Source organism: Chelonoidis abingdonii, chromosome 2 (genome assembly GCF_003597395.2).
Source record: "Chelonoidis abingdonii isolate Lonesome George chromosome 2, CheloAbing_2.0, whole genome shotgun sequence".
Classification (NCBI taxonomy): domain Eukaryota; kingdom Metazoa; phylum Chordata; order Testudines; family Testudinidae; genus Chelonoidis; species Chelonoidis abingdonii.
This window is the reverse complement of record NC_133770.1, coordinates 60,085,227-60,092,647: the sequence shown is the minus strand read 5'-3', so window position 1 is coordinate 60,092,647 and position 7,421 is coordinate 60,085,227.

Genomic DNA, 7,421 nt, shown 5'->3' with positions numbered 1-7,421 from the left:
CATAGCGCACAAATTGGCAACCTTTGACACATGGCTCGCTAAGGCAAGTACCCTGGCGGCTGGGCCAGTTTGTTTACCTGCCACGTCTGCAGGTTCAACCGATTGCGGCTCCCACTGGCTGCGGTTTGCCGCTCCAGGTCAATGGGGGCTGTGGGAAACGGCGTGGGCTGAGGGATGTGCTGGCCGCAGCCTTCCCGCCACCGCCATTGGCTTGGAGTGGACATGGCAGGTAAACAAACTGGCCTGGCTCGCCAGGGTGCTTACCCTGGCAAGCCGCATGCCAGAGGTTGCTGATCTCTGCCATAGTGTTTCACCCAATGGCCATATAATATATGGAACTACAAATAATGAGTCTGTTCATCATATTTTGTTTTATGCTGCTGATAAAGCTCTATTAGTTCAGTATCTTCTGTCCTGACATTTTAGCCACAGACAACAGATTCAGCAAGATCTTTAGATGAAAGACAAACAGAAGAAAACAGATTATTTTAACATTTCAGGAGGATGCCACTGATTTCCTGCCATAAGTGACAATCTCCTTTCAGATAATTGGGCATAGATCTGTGATCACTTCTATCTAAACAGTATGACTTACAAAATAATTAATATATGCAATAACCAAAGATCTCACTGGCTAGGCCCACCTTCAATTTTCCCTTCTTAGGATGTATCAGTGTGATAAAGTGAATATGTTGCACAAATGTTGCCTTTATATGAGTCTATTACTTGTATACAGTATATAACATTATTTTCTATTGTGATCTATTGTGAAAATTTGGCAGCATAAGGAGACAAAGAAGTAGTAGGATACCTTCATGGCTGCTTTTGACCAGCAGACTGAGACCTCTCTCATCTTTTCTCAGAAATGCACTGTCATTCAGTTACTGCAATATGTTAAGCCTGAACATTTTTCCCAAGGATGCTCATAAATTCATGTGAAAACACAATCATGAGAAATTTCTCAAAAACGCTTAATAGTAGGAAACTTTATCGGCGCTTAAATCTATTATATCTGCCTTTATGATGGATCCACTCTTAGGATTCTCCTATGAGGGAGAGAAGTTTTTAACATTCTGAAGTTCTTCAAAAAGTTGCATTCAAGGGATGGGAGTTGAAAGGAGTGACTTTGTGAGAGAAAGATGCCCCACCATTGAGTAGGGGCAAGAAGTAACTAGGATCATGTGCACTGTAATGTTCCAAACTATCCCAATAACTACAGTCTGGAATTCAGCCTTAAAATTCATTTTGTCATGCAAGAGGTTTCTTGCCCTCAAGGATGGATTACATTGAATAACAGTGAGTTTGTGTGTGTATATAAACAGATAAAAGGTCAAAGCCTTCATGCAGCAGGATAGAAATTTCAGACCCTAGGACTTCAGAGTATAAATTTACCCCTGTAAGTTAATGAGACAGTCATAGACCTTTGGAGGACAAACCCTTGACTACTAGAGGTACCCAGAAAACTATTGGGAAAGAGAAACTAGGAGCACCTTTAGGGATGGAGCTATCTTTTGACTAGCTGGCTGAAAGACAGATGACCTTTTCATATGGCTATGGAAGCTTGTCAGGGAGAGGCTGATAAAAAGCTGGGGAGTCTTCCAGAAGGAAAAGGGTTCCTATCTGCTGTAGCTGTGGCCGGGTGGAACCCTGATGGAAGAAAATAGTGACCAGGAACTGGACCCCAGAAAGCTACAATAAATTACACTGAAGGGTAGATGAAGGTTTTGTGGGGCCCCTGGGCCAGATCAAGTGGCCCATGCCTTCTGCCTGCAGCTCTCCTCCTGGTTCTCTCCAAGTGCTCCAGTCAGGGATCGGGGTTGGGACACAGGGGTCTGTCCCATCCACCTGCCAGCATTCCTGCTGGGGAGAGAGGTTGGGGCACCGGGGCTTACCCTACTCCACCTGTCCACCCAGTGCTCCTGCCAGGGAGTGGCTGCAGCACTGGATGGATGGAGCGGGGAAAGTCCCTGTGTCCTGACCCTACTCCATGGCAGGAGCACTGGGCGGGTGGGCAGCTGAAGCGAGGCAAGTCCCTATGCCATGATCCTGCTCCCCCACAGGAACGCCAGGAGGGTGGAGTAGATCTGAACGTGGGAGCACCTATTTTTCTGGATCCTCCCAATTGATTGGGTCCCTGGGCACAGGCCCCATTGGCCCAGTGTCTAATCCGCCACTGATTATACTCTCATGTATATCAGCAGTATTATCTCTATGTCTATGCTGTTGGTAACACCAATAAAGCGTCTCTGTTTGTTGGCTAAACATCTTGTGTCCTGGATTCTTTGAAATAAGACCTGGGGAACCCATCACACATTTCTTCATGATATACGTCTCAAGTCAAATGTTTTGATCAACTCACTGGAAGATTAATGTTTGTTGGATAAACAGCTTTTTCAGCACTTACTTAAAAATGAAAAATTGTATGGCCACTTTTCTCTTCATCCACAGGAATAAGATCCAGTAAGACTTTCCTGATAATCAGAACCTCTTTGAAACAATTTAGAATGCTGCAACAGGACACCTCATACTTCAAGAATGTATGTCTCAAAAGCTCATATGTCTGTGCCACATAGGGAACTGCTTTGCCAATCAATATTACTTTCCCAAATAAGTGTGTTACCTTTTCTCTTAATTAGAAAGATTTTCATACCTACTAAACACAAGTCAGCACGTGATCTGTATTACACAAATACTAGACTAAAAATGGATCTAATATCATTTCAGAATTGATTAATATGCTACATGTATAATTCATATTTTAGGATTGTCTCAACTGCTTAATTATTGGGAAACAGCATTTGGAACTGTCATGGATCCACTGGTCTGGTACTCTGGGACAGTCCCTGGGGAGACCCCTTTAGAGTTCCAGACCTCCCCTTAGGGTACCACTCTTTCACTAGGGTTAGCCACTTCGCTTTGCAGCCTCCTTGGACTGAACTTAAGTTCCTTCAGCACCCCTGCTTCACACTATGAGCTCCCTTCAGCAAGTCCTCCTGAACTAGGCACCTGAGAGAGACTTGTACATCCACAGGGAGCAATGCACCCCACATTCAGCATCTGCAGTGACTCTTAGCCAGTGTTGGAAAAGCAGTAAGGTTTATTAGATGTCTGGAACAGAGCGTAAAAAGTCCTTGGCTAGTACAGAGAGAGATAAGTTACAGCATGGTCTATCTTGGTCAACCCACAGCCCTCTGACTCCTCTTTTGTCCCAGTTCAGGAGAGACTCAACCTTCCAGCAGCCCACACTTAACAACCCCCCACCTTGCCGCTCCACAGTCCTGTGTTATTATTCATGGGCAAACATGGCTGGCTTCCTGCAGAGAGGTTGGCCATCCAGTATCATCAGTTGCTAGGTACCAAATGTCCAGACAATTGGAGCGGCCAGTGCCTTCTCTGACACTCCATGGACATGGGGCCTAGGCTGCAGTTAGCTAGGCATCAGTCACACCTGTATCTCTGATCTCTGCAGAGAGTAAACAACCTTTTCCCACCACCTACTTAACAAAGCATCATATAGCAGAAACTAAGGCATACACAGTATTCAGACAACATATTACAGAAAATTTCCATTCTGCCACAAGAACTACTACTGGCATGGTGCAAATGACAATACAGATACCTTTGTGTTAGGCACTATTTTTTTAAAAGCCTAAATAGATAAATAAGGACAGATAAAGGAGACCCAAATGGAGAAGGAGCGGAAGCCTGGGGATGGATAAGGGATTAGAAGTGGAACTGCCTAGCCAGGAACAGAGCCCAGACGAAGAAAGAGTGAAAGAACAAACTTCCAGTGCAGGAAGTCAGTATAGGTTTGGGATTTCATCCAGTGATCTTAGAGTATAGGATAGACAAAGCATAAAGAAAACAAGCATGGAGGACAGGGGAGAGATGAAGTGATCATGGAGTCAGAGTGAAGGGTGATTGGGAAAGAGAGGAGGGGGAATGATGGTAGTTGAGGATTTAGAGAAATTTGTCTCCTTAGGAAGCGGAAAAGGAAGAAAAAACAAACACTAAAGAAAAGAGAATATAATATAGTTTCAGTAGAAGCATACAGAGCTAGATTCAAACAGAAGAGCCTGCACAGTACCTGAGAGAGGCTCCCAGTAGGGTGGTTAGTAGCAACACAAGCTATTTCAATCTCCAGAGCCAATCAGTGCAGTCCAGAAAAAATGAGACTGTGGGGAGGAGGGATAATAATTTGGTGTTCAGAGGACGATCTCCCTTGGTAGCATCCATCAGTGGCCCTTTACTGGCAAAGATCATCTGGTGAAACTTAAAAACTGCCTCCCTTAGTAGAAACATCAGGGGAAGGCATACATGGAAAAATACCTGCCTCTCCCCAGGTGTGAATCCCCCTGCAACCAGCTAAAAACAATGGCTTCATTTTAAAGGAAACTTGAGAATAAACTAAAAGGGTGGAGTTATTTTCTGCATATACTGTGCATCACTGCAGCTGTGCGACTGTCGCATTTCAGTGGAGACACTACCTAAGCTGACAGGTGACAGGTTCTCCCATCAGCATAGGTACTCCACCTCCCCATAAAGCAGTAGCTATGTTGAAGGGAAAATTCTCCCATTGACCTAGTGCTGTGTACGCCAGGGATTGGGTTGTTTTAACTGTGTTGTGGATTTTTCACACCCTGGAGCGACATTGTTAAGCAGACCTAGTTTCCTAGTATAGCCCTGGCCTAAATAAAGGTCCGGCTGTGACTAGCGGATATCCTTCTATGGCCTAACCAGTAGTTGTTATAATAACAACATTTTTTACACAAGTGATTAGTGACATTAATCTTGATTATGAAACTGTTGATTGCTCAAATTAGTGGCAGTCAGATAACCTCTTCTGGTCCATTCCAGCTTTATTGTAACTGTTGCCTGTAATCAGTATAAGCTGCATGATGTAGATGTAACAAGCCATACTTCACTGATTAATATGTGCTGACATTCAAATGGAAAAGAAAAAATAATCTGAACTCTTTCTAATGTCAACCAGCATTCCGTATAGAGATGTGACTTAGAGCAGACTTTTCAACAAATAGACATCCCCTCATTGCCAATGCATTCCTAGTTTATGTCCAAATTTTTTGGAAAAAGTAAATATATCTGTAGCCATTAATGATATTATTACTTGTATGCATTTAATTTACTTCCCTAGTATTTAAATGTCCTAAGAGCAGGCAGTATTACCAGTATTTAGTATGTTGTACAACTTCATTTCTTCCACGCTGAGGGCATGACATATGCATACATACAGAAACATGCACAGATGGTGATGCATAATATTAATAAAACTCACATATGAAAATGAGAGAAATGATAAAATGATCTTGGAACTGTATTCCTTATTATAACCCACACCACATTCCACTAAGCTGCATGCAAAAGAATTCCACTCTGAGTAGCTAGATCACAGTTGTCTATACAAAGCATAGAAATCATTTGTTTAGTCCAGTAGTATTTCTCACTCTCTTCAATCTGTGTAGCCCAACAGAGGCACACAGATGCAAACAAATCAGTCCTTTTCAAGCTTGTTGCTTAAAAAACATAATCAGGCCAAGTGGGTGGCCCTATCCATGTTTTCTCTTGTAGCTGAGATCATTTCATAGGTGACATGAGGTGAAAAAGCACAGCTATTATCCCCCTGCAGAAACCTATAGTATCTTACTTCTAATTCCCCTCATTCCAAGAAATAATTTATTTAAGGAGAGATTCTGCTCCTCCTGCTCACAGTGAGTAGTAGTATCTTACTTTGCCAATAGTCCTACTGAAGTTAATGGGTCTACTCAAGGAGTAAGATACTAATCAGAGTAAAAGTGACAGGATCTAGGTACTCTTGGAGTTTAATTACATTAGTTGGTGCTTTGCTTAATGGTTTCTGAAACGGTTTCTGCCTTTACTGATTTCTGCCCACAAACATTTGTGAAAACACTCACAACCGAAAACAACAGCTGGCTTTCTTTTTTCTTCAGTCTGAGCATAGTATTGTTGTGTTTTAGAATCAGAGAACCATATGATTGAATACATGTGCTGTTCTGTTCATAGGATCCTAGAAGTGTAGGACTGGAATGGACCTCGAGAGGTCATCTAGTCCAGTCCCCTGCACTCAAGGCAAGACTAATTATCTAGACCATTCCTGACAGGTGATCATCTAACCTGCTGTCATAAACAGATAGTAGGAGTTAATAGAATAGAAGTACTTTATATCTCTTTTGACTGTAAAGGGTTAACAAGTTCAGTAAGCCTGGCTGTCTACCTGACAAGGACCAATCAGGGACAGGATACTTTCAAATCTTGAGGAGGGAAGTTTCTGTGTGTGCTGTTAGAATTTGGTGGTTGTTCTCTCTGGGTTCTGAGAGTGACCAGATGTGCAACCAGGTTTCTCTCCATCTCTCTGATACAGGCTCTTATAAGTTCAGAATAGTGAGTATTAGGTAGATAAGGCGAGTTAGGCTTATGTTTGTTTTCTTTCTTTGCAAATGTGCATTTGGCTGGAAGGATTTCAAATTGTATTTGCTGAAAGGATTTTAATTAGTACTGTATACTTAGGCTGGGAGAGTATTTCCAGTATCTATAGCTGAAAAACCTGTACCTAATCCATTTCAATTTACAAAGATAATTCTTACTGTTTTTCTCTCTTTAATTAAAAGCTTTTCTGGTTTAAGAATCTGATTTTTTTTATTCTGGTGAGACCAGAGACTGGTCTATCACCAGGAATTGGTGGGAGAAAGAGGAAGGGGAGAGAAAGGCTAATTCTCTCTGTGTGAGATTATGTCTCTCTCAGGGAGAGTCTGGAGGGGGAGAGAGAAGGAGGAGGAAGGTGATTTCCTCTCTGTTTAAGATTCAAGAGTCGAATCACAGTCATTCCCAGGGTACCCAGGGAGGGAAGCCTGGAGAGGCACAGTGGGGAAAGGGTTTACTTTCCTTGTGTAATATCCAGAGGATCTGGGTCTTGGGTTCCCTGGGCAGGTTTGGGGGACCAGAGTGTACCAGGCACTGGAATTCCTGTTGGTGGCAGTGCTACAGGTTCAAGCTGTAATTAAGCTAGAGGAATTCATGCTGGTACCCATCTTTGGACGCTAAGGTTCAGGGTGGGAATTATACCATGACACCTGCTCTTAAAATCCTAATGATGGAGATTCACAACCTCCTAGCAATTTATTCCAGTGCTTAACCACTCTAACGGGTAGAAGTTTTTCCTATGTCAACCTAAACCGCCTTGCTGCAATTTAAGCCTTGCTGCAATCTTGTCCTATCTCACAGAGGTTAACAAGAACAATTTTTCTCCTCTCCTTGTAACAACCTTTATAGTACTTTGAAAAACTGTTATCATGTCCCCTCTCAGCCTCTCTTTCCACACTAACCAACCAATTTTTTCCATCTTCCCTCATAGGTCACGTTTTCTAGACTTATATCATTTTGTT